The sequence below is a fragment of the Zalophus californianus genome, chromosome 4 (genome assembly GCF_009762305.2).
Source record: "Zalophus californianus isolate mZalCal1 chromosome 4, mZalCal1.pri.v2, whole genome shotgun sequence".
Taxonomy (NCBI): Eukaryota; Metazoa; Chordata; class Mammalia; order Carnivora; family Otariidae; genus Zalophus; species Zalophus californianus.
In genome coordinates, this window is record NC_045598.1 from 8,553,970 (window position 1) to 8,561,733 (window position 7,764).

Here is a 7,764-nt window from a genome sequence, read left to right on the forward strand (position 1 = left end):
TATATCTCACAAGGTTGTTGAGGAGATGAAATAATGCAGTATGTATTTAGTTAGATATAATAGTAACGATACACATCTATATAAAATCTATATAAAATTTAGCACACATAGAAATCATTTCGCAGATGCAGTAAGTCTTCCTTCAGCGTATACTTACTGTTACTACTACCACTGCTATTCTACTAAAGGGAATAGCAGAGTGAAGAAATGAAAGAAATCAGAATAAAAATACCCTTCTCATGAGCTCATGAGCTCACCAAGGTTTTGAACCCAGTAGATGGAGAAGAAACCTCCTTTAGAACACATCATTCAAAAACACAAGAAAATGGTTGTTTTCCAGCCAAGAAAAAAAAAAGCATGATAACGTATCACACATGCACACGTATCTTCTTTCATCGAAATCAAGCTGAGGCAATTACCAAGCCTCAGAGTGCTGCCCCGGGTCATGTCCCGTCTACAGGCATTCGCAAGCATGACTCCCACTTCAGAGTCTAAAATCCCACCAAGTGGGGAACTGACAGCTCAGAAAATTGCAAGAACCCTGTGATGTCAGGAAACACACAGCCCGGGCCGTAAACAAGCTCCTGAATTCCATCTGCTTCCTGTTTCCTTAGCAGGTGCCATCCTGGAAGAAGGGGCCTGGCTGGAGGGAGCACAGCCATGTGACGGGATGCAGGAGGTGTGGAATGGGCTGCTCGGGCTCTGTAGTCCAAAGCCGGCTCACCTCCTGGGTGTGTGTGAGACTGAGCCAGTCCTTTGGTATTTCCAAGCCTCGGTTTCTCCACCCATAGATGGGGTTCCTGAGTCTCTACTTCCCGGGAGATGGTGTGAGCCATCAAATAACATGATGCCTGGTGCCTCAGATGCTCTCATAGGGGATGCTGTGGGTGGCCCTCCAAGCCCACTGGCAAGCGCCCTTCCTGCCAAAGCCAATGCCTTCTTACAAACAGGACTCTGTAGGTTCTTCTCCAGAGCGTTTACTCACTGCCTGGACACTTGCAGCTCTCACAGGGATGACAGTCAAGAGTTGGCAGAGCGGAACCTGGGTGGCTCAGTCGGTTAAGCACCTGACTCTTGACTTTAGCTCAGGTCATGATCTCAGGGATCCTGGGATCAGAGCCCCACGTTGGGCTCTGTGCTCAACATGGAGTCTGCTTAAGGATTCTCTCTCTCCATCCCTCCCCCTGCTCTCTCTCTCAAATAAATAAATAAATCTTAAAAAAAAAAAAGAGTTGGCAGAGAAATCCCTGGTTTCTTCGCCCCTTGCCCAGCAACTCTGCTCTAGGAAGGCTCCCAGAGGTCCCCAGAAGTGAGCCCGTTTGCCCATAGTGGTCACTTGCTCATTAACACCTGTTGCGTTGGCTTCCTTCCCTTACCCTTTCCAACTTTGCTTCTCCCAGTCAGTGTTCCCTGGGCCTGCCTCTGGGGAAACTCAGCCTTAGACAGGGCTCAATAAATGTCAGCTATTAAAATAGTAAGAAGGGGGCACCTGACTGGCTTAGTTGATGGAGCATGCGACTCTTGGTCTTGGAGTTCTAAGTTTGAGCCCCACACTGGGTGTAGAGATTACTTAAAAATAAAGTCTTAAAAAAATAGTTAGAAGAAGAAGGGCCAATAATACGGCAGCATCTTGAGTCTGAGGTCCCGGCGGAACATCTAGTTAGCATCCCATCTAAGGCTCAAGAGAAATGACTGGAGAAGGCCACTGGGGATCGCCCACAGAGAAGAGATGGGGGGTTTTGTTATTGTTTGGTTTTGATTTTCCAAAGATTTATAGAAACAGAAATAAGTTGGTCAGACCCTGGTTGCGGGTAGAAACAAAACTTTTTAGATTGAACCAAAGCACATCCCCAAAGATATTGTATTGCAGGAGATCTTTATAACAAGATCTGTAGTGAACTTTTCCTCCTCTTTTGGAGAGAACTACCACCTAGTTCTGTTCCAAATCTGTCTTGTGCTCCCGGGAAGCTGCAGGAAGGCGCTTGAAAGCTGATTCTTTTAAAATATGGCTTTCTGGGGGCGCCTGGGTGGCTCAGTCATTAAACGTCTGCCTTCGGCTCAGGTCATGATCCTAGGGTCCCGGGACAGAGCCCCGCATGGGGCTCCCTGCTCCGCGGGAAGCCTGCTTCTCCCTCTCCCACTCCCCCTGCTTGTGTTCCCTCTCTCGCTGTGTCCCTGTCAAAGAAATAAATAAAATCTTTAAAAAATATATATGTATGGCTTTCTGTTTTGTTCTTACTGATACCATCTTGATTGTACTGAGCATGAACAATTTCGCCTTGAGGTCACTGAGATTTCAACAAGTCCCAAGGATGACCCCTCCACTTTTGGTTGCAAGTTCTCACTGCGAGGGTTATTTCTGATGCACTTACGCATCACATATTTATTTGCGGCCATGGAGGGGATAGACACAGTACAGGTGGTTTTGGGGGTGGGTGTCAGCAAGGAAAAGATTGCAGAAGTTGGTTTTGCCCAAATTTACAAGGGAACGTGGAGGAAGAAAAGAAAGTAGCTGGACAGACAGCTGGGAGCACAGACCTTTGTAGGACAAGCGGGGAAGTGGAAGGGACGCAGGCAGGACCACCAGTAAATTTAGAGGAAGAAGAACATCAAAGAGGTGGGGGCAGGGTGGGGAGATTTTTCACTATCAAATTGGGAAAAAAAATAATGGTAATACACAGTGTTGTTGAAGACATGGAAAACAAGCACAAGATTCGACAATATGGCAAATGGGAAAACAAGTCATAGAACTATATGCTAAGAATGATCTTGATATTTTTTTCTGGTTGTTAATAGCTATTTGATTAAAATATACAAGAATTGGGGCACCTGGCTGGCTCCATCGGTATTAGCATGCAACTCTTGATCTCGGGTGGTGAGTTCAAGCTGGATGTAGAGATTATTTAAAACAGAAATCTTTAAAAAAAAAAAATAAATAGGGGCGCCTGGGTGGCCCAGTCAGTTAAGCATCCAACACTTGATTTCAGTTCAGGTCATGATCAGGGTCGTGATATCGAGCCTTCATCGGGCTCCACGCTGGGTGTGGATCCTGCTTGGATTCTCTCCACCCCCTTTCCCCTCTTACCCCCTGCAACATGTGCCAGAAATAATAAATAAATAAATAAAATATATGAGAACTGTAACACAGTATCAATAGGGGTTCCTCTTGGTGATGGATAGTGAGGGTGTCTGTGGTGGGACATCAGCTCCATATGGTCCATCAGGACCTTTGGGTGATGTCCGTTTTGATGATGCCAGCACCACTCAACCCCCATCTAACGTGCCTCCCCTTCTTCCAATATTGGAATTGCCCCCTCCTCAAAACCCCACTATATTCCAAAGGCTCCCTTGCAGCTCAGTCACCTCAGTGAGCTTACAGCTTTTAAATACTCCTACAGACTGAATTGTGCCCTTCCAAAATTCATACATAGAAGCCCTCAAGCCCTCGCCCTCAGTGTGATGGGATTTGAAGGTGGCACTGTGGGAGGTGATTAGATGAGGTCATGAGGGTGGGGCCCCCAGGAAGGGGTTAGTGCCCTTAGGAAAGGAGACACAAGACAGCTTGCTTCCCCACCCTCTCCTCTCCCCGCCATGTGAGGACACTGCAGGAAGGCAGCCGTCCGAAAGCCAGGAAGAGTCCTCACCAGGAACTGGATCAGCCAGGACCTTGCTCTCAGACTTCTCAGCCTCTAGAAGTATGAGGAACATGTGTCTGTTGTTTAAGCCACCCAGTCTGTGGTACTTAGTTAGAGCAGCCTGGACTAGTACAAATACCATTTCCATCTTTTATGTGGCAAGCCAGACTTCTGAAGTCTGATTCCCTTCCACGTTGTTTGTTTGTTTGTTTGTTTGTTTGTTTGTTTTTAAGATTTTATTTATTTATTTTTGAGAGAGAGAAGGAGAGGGAGAGAGAGCGTGCACATGAGAGTGAGGGGAGGAGCAGAGGGTGAAGCAGGCTCCCTACTGAGCAGGGAGCCAGATGTGGGACTTGATCCCAGGACCCTGGAATCATGACCTGAGCCGAAGGCAGATGCTTAACCGACTGAGCCACCCAGGCACCCTCCCTTCCACATCTTAAAGGTAAACTTCTTTTCTTTTCTAAACACTCTGAGCTCCATGGGGCTTGGCTGCTTTGACTACTTCTGTCTGATGACCATAGCTCCATTTCTGGGGAGTTCCAGTGTCCTGGAATCCAGTGACCCGGGAGGGCTCAGGACCCCAGTGCTGCTGGTGTGGATGGTGGCAGCTGCATCCTGATTCAGCAGCTGGGTCAGGGTGGTGGTTGTGCCAATCTGGAACCGGCCGCTGGAAGAACAGCGTCTCCCGCCCCCCCCCCCCGCCCCTGCCACCAACTCCACAAGAAGCTTCCTGACTATGAAAGTGACATCCTCCCCGTTGGTGGCTCAGCTCTGCTGTGTGACTGTAGAAATCAATGCTGAAACCTCAAACTGGGTCTTCAGCCCCCAATGATTCAACAGACCATTGAAGACCTTGAGAAAAGTCCCCTCTTTGCTCTGAAACTAGCCTGGGTGTCCTCGCCTCCTTACACCGGGCAGAGGAGCTGGGCATGTCCCTTCTTCATCCTGCCTATTTTTATAGCACAAACTCCAAACCCAGCTTCCCTTGGGACCTTCCCTTCGATTCTCAAAACGTCTCAGCAGTGACTATTCTCCTTGTGCTGTGGCCATAATTAACCCTAAGGCAAGGCGATTCCTCTGCCTGACCAGGACAGCTTGTTACAAAGATCTGATTTGAAAAATCTAGGGGCGCCTGGGTTGCTAAGTTGGCTAAGTGGCCATCTTCAGCTCAGGTCATGATCAGGGTCCTGGGATCAAGCCCCGAGTAGGGCTCCTTGCTCAGGGGGAGCCTGCTTCCCCCTCTCCCCCTTGTTGTGCTCTCTCTCTCTCTCTCTCACTCTCTCTATGTGTCAAATAAATAAATAAAATCTTCATAAAAAAGACTAGATCACCATTTCTGGATGTTTCTGATATTTACTACCACGAGTTACTGATATCATAAAAGAAGTTTCAGAAATAAAGATGTCATACGGGAAGTTAAAGGAAAGGCAGCATGGGAAGTTATGCTGGACACAAGAACCCAGCGTAGCAATTAGTTCCCTGAAAGGAGACAACTAGATTTTACCATCGGGTCCTGGTGAGTCCCCTGGGCACGTGGCTGCCATAGTCACTGGCTACACATGGCTACGGCACACTTGAAATATGGTTATGGAGATGGGCTAGAAGTGTAACATACACATCAGATCTCAAAGAGCTGGTACAAAAAAAAAGAATGGGAAATATCCCACTAATAATTTTTTTTATTGATTACATGTTATAGGTTGAAATGATACTAGTTTGGATATACCAAGTTAAATGAAATATATTATTAAAATTAATTTTACTTGTCTCTTTTTGCTTTTTGAAGGTGGCTGCTAGGACATGTTCAAGTCCATGTGTAGCTGGCATTCTAGTTCAATCCCAGGGACGGCCCTGCCCTAGAGCCTCTCGGGGATGGGGAGAGGCAAGAGCCTCAGTTTTGGGGTCAAGAAGTGAGTACGCTAAGTGGAGACCTAGGCAGGGGGTGGGGAGGGAAGGTAGTTGTTTCAGAAAATGCAGTAAAGAGAGAACAAGGAAAATGGCTTGGGGAGAGGAAGGGAGAAGAGGAGTTGTATTTGAAGATAGGAAACCCAAGGATGCTGGCTAAAGATTAAGACACAGGAGGGAGAAGGCAAATTTGCCAGAGAGAAGAATATATTGAGCCAATCCCAGAGTAGGGATGGAAGACGGGAGCAGACACTGAGGAAGAACATTTACGGGCATTGTTCCCTTAACTGAAAAGACAGGCTAAAACAGTGGAGTACACATTTGAGACAATGTGTTATGTGTAACATGCGCACAGACAAAAGGCTGGGAGTGATCCCCAGGAACGTTCATGCTCTCTGGGAGTAGAATTACCATTTTCCCCCACGTGGGCTTTTCTGTGCTTTCCCAGTCTCCTTCAACATATAGGTATTGATCTTGTAATTAAAAAAGCAAATAAAAAATTTTTTTCAAGACTCCAGGAGGCCCAGGAAGCTTCTGGATTGGAGAAGGACACACACAAGGCAGTTGTTCAGAGTCTCCTGAGATTCACCCCAGGCCCCACCCCTGGCTTAAGAATCGGAATCTTGAGGAGGGGTTTCCCCCAACGGTTTTGAAGGGAGCCCAGCTGCACAGCCCATAAAGTGACCTGGAGGCACGGGAGGCTTTGCAGTACAGATGTGGATGCTGGGTCCAGGCTGAGAGGCTATCAGTGACTTAGATTGAGGGCCCTTCCGGGGAGGCTGGCTCAGTACCCATTCTCAGGCAGCAGCAAAGAAACCTGGGAGGGCTGCTAGGGACAGATCCGCAACTGGGAGCCTCCCAGCCAGACTTGAGGCTGAGGCACAGGGTCAGCACCACCCTGGCAGGGTCCTAGAACTGCCTTGCATTAAATTTCTCAAGCCCTCGGATCTTTAATCCCCTGCATCTTGGCCAGGGCTGATTTGGCTCACCCTAGTCCACTTTGAGGTTAGGATAAAATGAGCTCATGCCTACCTCAGGGAGCGCTAACTATGTGCGCAGCAGTGGGGAAGCACTGGACGTGCCTCATCCCACTGAAGCTTCACAACAACCCTGCAAGGTGCTGATATCTGCTACCATCCCATTTTACAGATGAGGAAACTGTCTCAGAGAGCTTAAGCCATCTGGCCCAAGGAAATGAAGGTCTGAGCATGATAACCAAGTGGCAAAGGCAGAACTCTAACCAAGGTCTGTTCACTGCACAGCCATCCTGTGGCTTGCTTTAAAAAAAAAAAAAAAAAAAAAACTCATCCAATGTTTATTGAATAGTGAGCTGTTGCCAACACTGCTGAAATCTGCTACTCACTCACCCAGAATCCCTCTCTTGGCTACCCCCTGAGAAGGAAACCAGAAGCAGGACCACCCCAAATGCAGAATAGCCAGAGGGAGGGGGGATATGAGGAGATGGGAAAAGCAGGGAGAGGAAGGAGCAAGACAGGGTGCAGAGCTACACTTACAGGGACATACACCACAGAGATACCTACACACAGAGACACACACACAGACATACACGCAACGCAAGGACCAGGGGTGTCAGCCTCTGCCCTCACCCAGTGGCCACAGGAACATCAATGAAAGACCAGGCATCCACAAGACATTTCAATCCTTCCTGTCTTGAAGCATCTGCTGTGAGAGGCTGGGCCAAGGTCACTGGACTCTCAGGGCACATTAGCCCTGAGCCAAGGCAGCTTGGATGGGGGCCACAAGCCTCAGAAACTTGCTCTCCATGTCCATGTAGCCAACACCTCTCTTCTTGGAATGAACCAACTTCCCCGTTCCATTACTTCAAAGAAGCCGGTGGCCTTTGGAATCCCCTCAGCGTAGATTCCAGGCAACTGGGAAACTCATCTTCCAACTTCTTGAGCTGAAGATACTTGGACTTGTAGCCTCAAACACCACAATAAACGGCCTGGTTGGCAAGGGCCATGGCTAGGGACTACAGCATGGGCAGTGGCGCAAATGGGCAACCCACCTACGGCATGGACTGATGAGCTCTCTGTCCTGGGCTTTCTTAAATTCCTCAGCCCTTGGCGTGTGTATCTGAGCATCATGGATGCAGTTTGGACCTGAGGGAAGAGCAGAATGCTGTATCTCTCTCCCTGACCTGTCAGAAAGGTGGAGAGTATCCAGGAGGGCCTCCTGAGGAGAGACACTGGGGGGCAGG

At 48.2% G+C, this 7,764-nt stretch overlaps 1 pseudogene; it reads right to left on the reverse strand.

Annotated features, from left to right (window-relative positions):
• Positions 1 to 7,268: 7,268 nt before the first annotated feature.
• LOC113916096 lies at positions 7,269 to 7,545 on the reverse strand (annotated as a pseudogene).
• Positions 7,546 to 7,764: the final 219 nt, after the last annotated feature.